This window comes from Gossypium arboreum, chromosome 12 (genome assembly GCF_025698485.1).
Source record: "Gossypium arboreum isolate Shixiya-1 chromosome 12, ASM2569848v2, whole genome shotgun sequence".
In the NCBI taxonomy this organism is placed as follows: Eukaryota; Viridiplantae; Streptophyta; class Magnoliopsida; order Malvales; family Malvaceae; genus Gossypium; species Gossypium arboreum.
In genome coordinates, this window is record NC_069081.1 from 32,110,243 (window position 1) to 32,119,337 (window position 9,095).

The 9,095-nt window shown below is 38.3% G+C and overlaps 1 non-coding gene across 1 annotated transcript; it reads left to right on the forward strand.

The window, feature by feature from the left end:
• Nucleotides 1–6,677: 6,677 nt before the first annotated feature.
• On the forward strand, nucleotides 6,678–6,788 carry LOC128286096 (small nucleolar RNA R71). Its single transcript, XR_008276641.1, has one exon. It is a non-coding gene; the product is annotated as a small nucleolar RNA R71 (small nucleolar RNA).
• Nucleotides 6,789–9,095: the final 2,307 nt, after the last annotated feature.

The window sequence follows — 9,095 nt, forward strand, 5'->3', positions numbered from 1 at the left end:
GTTATTTGACTCTGAATCGGACGATTTATTCATTTGACTTGATCCATAGAAATCCCTAAGTTATATTATTATCCCTTTCGGGACTAATAATGTCTAACCCTAGGTTGAATAATTGAAAAATCTTTCTAATTAACTCCCTAGGGTTACATTAACTAGATCTATGGATCCCCTTATTAGGTTTCACCCTAATCCGGTAAAATCTTTTCACCCTATCTCTAGGCGCGCAACCAACTCCGCTTAATTATGACAAATATACTCTTAGACAGGGTCTATTCATCCTCTAAATAAAAGCTTAACTTGAATCATTATCCTGGAATATCAAAACAAGAATTAAGAACACATAATTAAGAACAAGTCAAATATTTATCATACAATTCAGATAATAATAACAAGATCTGTCTTAGGTTTCATTCCCCTTAAGTATTTAGGGGTTTTAGTTCATAACTAAAAGGATAAACATCTCAGAAGAATAATGAATGCAAAAAATAAAGAAAAACCCAAAACTCTTGAAGGGAAATTAAGGGGAGATCTTCAGTCTTGATGATGAATCCGGCTTCTGAGATGGATCAATAGTCTTTCCTTGAGCAGTTTCCTACTTCGCTCTCTCTGTGTCCTCCTTCCTCCTCCTCTAGGGTATATTTATAGGCTTTGGAATGCCGAAGAACCCTCAAAATTGTCCTTTCCTGAATTGGACTAAACTTGGGCTCGGTAGGGATACGCCCGTGTGCGATTACTTCAGGCCGTGCTCAAGCCTATTAAATAGGCACGGGCGTGTGGGCCACCCGTGTGAGTCGTTCTTCGATTATGCCAAATTGACATGGCTGTGGGTCTGCCCATGTGAGGAGGTCCAGGCCGTGTTGATTTCGTACGTTGGCCCATTTTCTCTGTTTTTGGCCCGTTTCTCGTTCTTATCACCCATCTATGCTTACCTAAGTATAAAATATGAAATTAAGGCATTAAGAGCATTGAATTCACCAATTTTAAGGAAAAATCATCCATAAAATGTGCTAAGCATGGGATAGAAATATGTATAAATTACGGTTTATCAAATACCCCTACACTTAAGCATTTGCTTGTCCTCAAGCAAAATTTTCAACTCATAATCAAAATAAATTCTTCTCAACTTATAATTTCTATCGATAATATCTCAAAATAATCCATAGGTAATCATACATTGAAAATTCAACTAAAAGAACATGAAAGTTTCAAACATTCCAAGTTGAGTATTTTATCATGAAAAAATAGGTGTCTCCCTTGGTCTAAGTAATTACCTTTGATTCAAAATGTCACAGAGTTTCACATCCTCACTAAAGATTCACTCAAATCACTTGAGGTGTTTAAGGACAATAAATGAAGCACTCAATAGAGAAGAATGAAAAGTTATTACCATAGGCTTGCATGAAAATCAAATCTCCACTATTATAAATTGAGATGAAACATTAATCAAAAGGTCTTTAGAGGGTTGTAACGTGGCTTTGGTTAGGGGGTGTGGTCACAAGCTGAAAGAAAGGGTTAGAATTGAGATTGAATTGAAAAATTGCCTAGCTAAAAAAATGACTAGTCATCAATTGCATACAATAGAGCTTTTTCTCAGAATATGGAATTTAACTTTTTAGCTCAGAAGATTACTACTACTAAAATGTACACATGTATATATAGATATATATATATTTTCAGAACACATAATTACAAAATAGAATGAAACATAGCTAAGCAACTATTCCAACTCAAATCTCGACAAAAATAGGGATCAAATTAATTTAGGGGATTTCAACATAATGAGTTCTGGGTTAATATTGAGGGTACATCAATGAATGGGTTGTTAGGCTCAAGGGGGTTCACTAAGGGTTAATTGTGAAGGTAGGCTTTTGTGGAGTGAGTAGGTTAAACCTAAGTGCCTTTATCATTTTGACATATCAAATCAAATGCTGTGGTCTTGACATGCACAATCAAGCAAGTTCTAGAATAACAATTCAATACTGATACACTCAAAATGAAAGTGAGCATGAAAGAAATAATAGATGCTCTAAAGGCTCAAGATCTCACAAAAAATTATGGCTTTTTGATGTTTAAACTTGTGAATTCTAACTCAAAAAAATACCTAAACTTAGGAAAACAACCTAAAAGTTCTTAATTCTTCAAAAATCAACTTATCATGCTTTATTCCCTAATATCTTAAAGTCTGAACAATCAATGCATAAATGCCTATGTTTTAATTCAAGATATATCAATAAAAGTCATAAATCAATCAAAATTTATCCTAAACATGATATGAGAGCTTTTTAAGAGAACAAGGCAATCATTCAGGGATTTTCCTAATAGTGAAATGAATATCCCCCCTCCCCCACACTTAAGATGTACATTGCCCTCAATGTACAAAGATATATATATAGAAAAGAATATAAAAATAAGATAGGGAGAGAAATGAAACTTCCTGAGTGATGAATGAATTTCCTTAAACTAAAGTTTTAAAGAATAATCAGCATGAGGGTGGAGGAGGATACTCTGGTGGTGGTAGAGGTTCATTAGTCCGTAAGTCCTGCACCAAAAGAATATTATATTTGAAGTTGGTTATGGTCATGGTTGAGCAGGACATGGTAGTCGTGGAGAACCTTCCCCAGTGGGTTTCGAGTCCCTGAGTAATAGTGAGCTTTGGAGCTTTTTATAATTGTGATAGAATCAGGAACTCTTTTAGGAAAAATATAAGGAAGAGTAAGTACTCAATATGAATTAGCCGAAATTAAAATTTGTAAAATAATAATTATAAGTCCTAATAAAAATAAGGTGAAAGAAAAATAAAAATTAGTCGTAAAATAAAATAAAAGTAAAAACATAAAATAATAAATAAAAGTTTTTAAACATCTTCATCGCTAGATGGTTCGCGAGGTGGGGTGGCGATGAGATGTGGAAGTGCTAACAAATCTGGTGTAATGTAGCATCAATGTGATCGAAGCGCTGAAAACATTACTGCTCGAATCGAGTTAGGCGCTCAGAGATGTCAGCGTATGAAGCCGCAACATGAGCTGGACGAGAGGGTGGTGGTGGCTGAGACGGTGGGTCCTTGTGACGTGGAGGGACATCATCAGTAATGTCTTTGGGGACCTCCTCCTCGATGGATTGGGCGAGACGGTACTAGAAGGGAAGGTACCATGTCGTTTCTCGATCATCCTCATACTTATCATGCTCGAGATGCCTTGTGGGGACATCTGGCCCATGAGAGTGAGGGAGAATAATTGGACTGCTGTGTTGAGAAGCCCGAAGTAACGCGCCAGTCGAGTCACATAAGGGCCAATGGAGATACCCCCTTCCAATGTCGCTCCGTCTGGTGGTGAATGGCAAGGGCGATAAAGTAGGCGAGGTCGAAGACATGCCCATGCTACATACACCATAAGTAGTAGACATCGAGAGTGGTGATGACACCGGTGCTCTCTCTCCGCCCTGTCAAGGTGTGAGATAAAATAGAATGTAAGTACCTCAAGGATGGAGGGAGAGTTGATGCCTTTGAGCGACTGGGGTCGTAGGTGGCTGAACGTGGTACTAGTGCATCCCAGCACTGTGAAGGAGAATGATGGATGTCACGGTTGAAACCATGTAAGTCATTCTCCTTCTTGAACTCCTCCGTATAGAAGCCCAGTGCAGTACCAAATTTTGGGACCCTTAGCTGGCGGACTAATCCACCTAAACAAAATTGGACTGTGCCGGGATCATCGTAGTTTTTCATTACGGTCTGAAACGTTGAGCATAGTTCTATCGTGAGCTCGAGATATGTTAGCTCGATGGTCCCAAAGAAAAGCTCCCAATGGTCGGTGGTTAGGAGGGCCCGAATCACATCAGCCAACTGAACTTGTTCTACTGTAGCCTAGTCGATGCAGCAGTCCGCAATTAAAGGTCGGGCCCAGAGTATGTGGAAAAGTTCTTCTTGGGGCCCAATGGGGAACTACAGGAAAGGGTGATGAATTTCCACGGTAGGACCCGAGGAAGATGACGCTTTCTTCCTTTTCTTTGAAGCAGGGACAGCCATTTTTTTACCACGTGAAGACGACATTGTAAAAAAAGAATAATAGTGGGTAAACAAATTTGAAAAGGGAAAAGCCATGAATTTGAACTAACTAACCAAACTCAACCAGAATAATCAATTTGATAGCATAATTTTTTCCAAACTCAAACACGCCCGTGTTCCCCAATTTTTACATATGTGATTCGAAAATTTTAAATTTGGGCGTGTCTGACAATTGGCCCTCGCCCATGTTCCTTGGGCATGTCAGTGCACACGACCATGTCGCACAGCCGTGTCTGTCTTTGTTTGCTTCTCCCATGCCCGTGTTAATTTAACAGGTTTAACCACAGTTGCTTGGCACGGACGTGTCGCACGCCCGTGTTAATTTGACAAGTTTGGCCACGATTTCAAGGCATGGCCGTGTCGCACGCCCGTGTTGTTTTGGCAGGTTCGCCCACGGCCATGTCACACGGTCGTGGCTATTTATCATAGCCCGTGCTAGGGAAAATCTTTGCCCTATTTCTAGACGACCTAAGGCACGCCTATGTGCTAGGCCGTGTCTGTGTGGGAAACCTATATTCAAGAGCTCCGTTAGTAAGTTAGGTGTTAAACACTAAAATTTAAAGAAGCTAACACAGTTAGTGCTCGGGTTGCCTCCCGAGAAGCGCTTATTTATATTCTAAGCTTGGCTTACCTCTCTATTGAATGGTCATGGTGGTTCGAGGAGTTTATACTCCTCATTCCTACTGTGAATCTCATCAAAATAAGGTTTTAGGCGGGTATTGTTTACCTTAAAAGTGCCAAACTTGGGATGACTTACCTCGACTGTACCAAATGGAAAAATGCTAAGTACCGTAAGAGGAATTTCTTCATTTGGTTTGGCAGTGACAATGTGAGGATCTGTAGCATCTAATAAAACTTTATCTCCAGCCTTAAGTTGATTTGGAAAGGTATTGAGCTCGTTCTGGCACAGTTTTGGTTTATCGTGTGTTCTCGATTTATGTGTCTTCCATTCATCCAGCTCCTCGATTTGTAGCCTTCATTCTTCATGAATGGGTCCTCTACTATTGCTTGAAAATGGTTCATGTACTTCCTTCAAGCTCATTCCCTAGAAAGTAGGTTGCACCATATTGTCAGTTTTAGTAGAATGGTTTAGACAATCACCTTCAGTTTTCGATATGTTGCCGAAATTGGGAGCTTGAAGGGTGATTGTTTCATCTCCCACACGAAGTGTGAGCTCACCTATGCCAACATCAATAATCGTTCTAGCAGTTGCTAAAAAGGGCCTTCTTAAAATCAAAGGAGTGTTGCTATTCTCCTCTATGTCTAGAACAACGAAGTCAATGGGAAATATAAATTTATCAATTTTAACTAGCACATCTTCAATAATACCCCTAGGAAACCTTATAGTTTTATCTACTAATTGAATGCTCATCCTAATCTGTTTGGGTTTCCCAAGACCTAATTGTTTAAATATCTTATAAGGCATGACGTTAATACTAGCCCCTAAATCAGCTAATGCATTATTAACATCTAAACTACCAATTAAGCAAGGAATTGTAAAACTCCCTAGATCTTTCAATTTTTTGGGTAGTTTATTCTGTAGAATAGTTGAGCAAACTGCGTTTAGCTTCACATGCGAAGCCTCGTCTAACTTCTGCTTATTTGCTAAAAGCTCCTTTAAAATTTCATTGCGTTTGGCATCTGCGATAGAGCTTCAATAAACAGTAAGTTAATATGTAATTTTTTTAAGAGTTTAAGGAATTTACCAAATTGTTCATCTGAGCGGTCTTTCCTTGTCGCATTAGGGTATGGCACATGAGGTTTGTATTCTGTACTTACTGATTTCTGCTCATTGTGGTCTACCTCACCTTTACCTTTGCTTATCTCAATTTCTTTCCTTGGTTCTGGTACAGGTGTGACTAACCCTTTTTCATCTTGACTAATAATCGCGTTGAGTTGCTCCCTTGGGTTAGATTCTGTGTTGCTTGGCAAGCTACCTTGTGGTCATTTAGAAATCAACTTGGCAAGCTATCCAATTTGAGTTTCGAGCCCTTGGATCGATGCTCGTTGATTCTTCAGTGCTATCTCGATATTCTGAAAATAAGTTTCTGACACCGATATAAACTTTGAGAGCATCTCTTCAAGTTTCGGCTTCTTTTCCTGTTGGTAGGGTGGTTGTTGGTAGCCTGGAGGTGGTCTCTGATTTCCTTGGCCTCCCTATGAGAAATTTGGGTGGTTCTTCCAACCTGCATTTTAAGTGTTATTATATGGATTGTTTTGAGATCGAGGATTATTACCCATGTAATTTAACTACTCGTTATCCATGTTGTGGCCATAAGGTTGGTATTCTGAATTGCTTGATCCACCTCCACTTGCTTCGCACTGCATTACTGGGTGAACCTGTGAAGAACTAAGAAAACCATCAATTTTTTTATTCAAGAGTTCTACCTGATTAGAGAGCATGGGGACCAAATCGACGTTATAAACACCAGCTGTTTTCGTTGGCTTTGTCCTCATGACTTGCCACTGATAGTTATTCAGTGAGATCTCCTCTATAAACTCATAAGCATCCTCAGGTGTTTTATTATTGATGGTTCTGCCAGCAGCTGTGTCAACCATTTGTCGAGTCAAAGGATTCAGGCCATTATGAAAGGTTTGAACCTATAGCCAGTGTGGTAGCCCATGGTGAGGGCATATTCACAAAAGGTCTTTGTATCTCTCCCATGCATCGTAGAGTGTTTCTAAATCCATCTGTACAAAAGAAGAGATATCATTACGTAATGTAGTTGTTTTAGCCGGCGGAAAATATTTTAGTAAAAACTTTTCGGTTATTTGTTCCCAAGTAGTAATTGACCCTCGTGGTAACGAGTTTAACCACTGTTTAGCTTTGTTCCTTAAGGAAAAGGGAAACAACCGAAGACGTATGGCATCATCAGAAACACTATTGATTTTAAATGTATCGCATAGTTACAAAAAGTTTGCCAAGTGAGCGTTGGGATCTTCGTCCTGCAAACTATCAAACTGAACGAATTGCTATATCATTTGAGTTGTGTTAGGTTTCAGTTCAAAAGTATTTTCAACTACAGCAGGTCTAACTATGCTCGATTCAGTTCCTATTAAAGAAGGTTTAGCACAATCATACATAATGCGCGGAACAGGATTCTGACTAACAGCAATCGCAGGAGTTAGCGGGTTTTCTTGTTTTTCAGCCATCTCCTCTGTTGTGTTTTGAATATCATCCTCTTGCTCGTTCTCTGTGTATCTTAAGCTTCGCCTTATTTCTCCGAACTGTGCGATCAATCTCACTGTCAAAAAGCAATGGTCCTGATGGGTTTCGTCTTGTCATAAACTATAAGAACCTGTTAGGAAATGGGAAAAAGAAGAATTAGTAATAAAAATTAGAAATAAATTTAAATTTCAGTAAAAGTAAATGGCAAAAGTAATAAAAATCGAGTGTTCCTAATATCTTAGTTCACCGGCAACGGTGCCAAAAACTTGATACGTGATATTCATGACAGGTTTTAAATATTTATAACGAATCGTTCTTGAAACTAACTATTATCATGATGAAGGCAAGTGTACCTATCGAACAGTAGTATAGCTTTAGTAAGACCGGATTATCGAACCCAAAGGAACTAAAAGTACTAGTATTAACTTTCTTTTTATTATCTAGCCTAAGAATAATAGGGTTTGTTTTAACTAACTAATTAACTAAACTAGGAAATCACAGAAAATATAATTGGGGAATTACTTTTGGAAAAAATGATTGAATTAAGACAATACTTTAGGAAAAATCCACCTAGACTTCACTTGTTATTTGACTCTGAATCGGACGATTTATTCATTTGACTTGATCCGTGGAAATCCCTAAGTTATATTATTATCCCTCTCGAGACTAACAATGTCTCACCCTAGGTTGAATAATTGAAATCTCTTTCTAATTAACTCCCTAGGGTTGCATTAACTCGATTTATGGATCCTCTTATTAGGTTGCACCCTAATTCGGAAAAATCTTGTCACCCTATCTCTAGGCGCAACCAACTCCGCTTAATTATGACAAATGTACTCTTAGACAGGGTCTATTCCTCCTCTGAATAAGAGATTAACTTGAATCAATATCCTGAAATATCAAAACAAGAATTAATAACACATAATTAAGAACAAGTCAAATATTTATCATACAATTCAGATAATAATAACAAGATCTGTCTTAGGTTTCATTCCCCTTAGGTATTTAGGGGTTTTAGTTAATAACTAAAAAGGTAAACATCTCAGAAGAATAATGAATGCAAAACATAAAGGAAAACCCAAAACTCTTGAAGGGAAATTAAGGGGAGATATTTAGTCTGAATGATGAATCTGGCTTCTAAGATGGATCAATAGTCTTTCCTTGGGCAGTTCCTTGCTTCCCTCTCTCTGTGTCCTCTTTCTTCCTCCTCTAGGGTGTATTTATAGGCTTTGGAATGCCGAAGAACCCTCAAAATTGGCCTTTTCTGAATTAGACTAAACTTGGGATTGACAGGGACACGCCCGTGTGACACGCCCATGTGCGATTACTTTAGGCCGTGGTCAAGCCTGTTAAATAGGCACGGGCGTGTGGTCCACCTGTGTGAGTTGTGCTTCGATTCTGCCAAATTGACACGGCCGTGTGGTCTGCTTGTGTGAGGAGGTCCAGGCTGTGTTGATTTTGTACGTTGGACCATTTTCTCCGTTGGCCCATTTCTCGTTCCTATCACTCTCCTATGCTCACCCAAGCATAAAATATGAAATTAAGGCATTAGGAGCATTGAATTCACCAATTTTAAGGAAAAATCATCCATAAAATATGCTAAGCATGGGATAGAAATATGTATAAATTACGATTTATCACCATGTCAAGCTATTTACTCAGGTCAGAGTCACTAAATCATTGATATCTTTAGCTATAAAGTTCTAAATTAAAATCTGTTCAAAGCATTTGAAACTTGACTCATATATCTTTCTACCATAAAATTTTTAGAATTTATGGATTAGCCAATAAGTACAGTTTATTCTTCAAATTTACCCTTATTTTGTTGTTTGATAGCTTCGACCTTTCTTTACTAAAAATTAATTA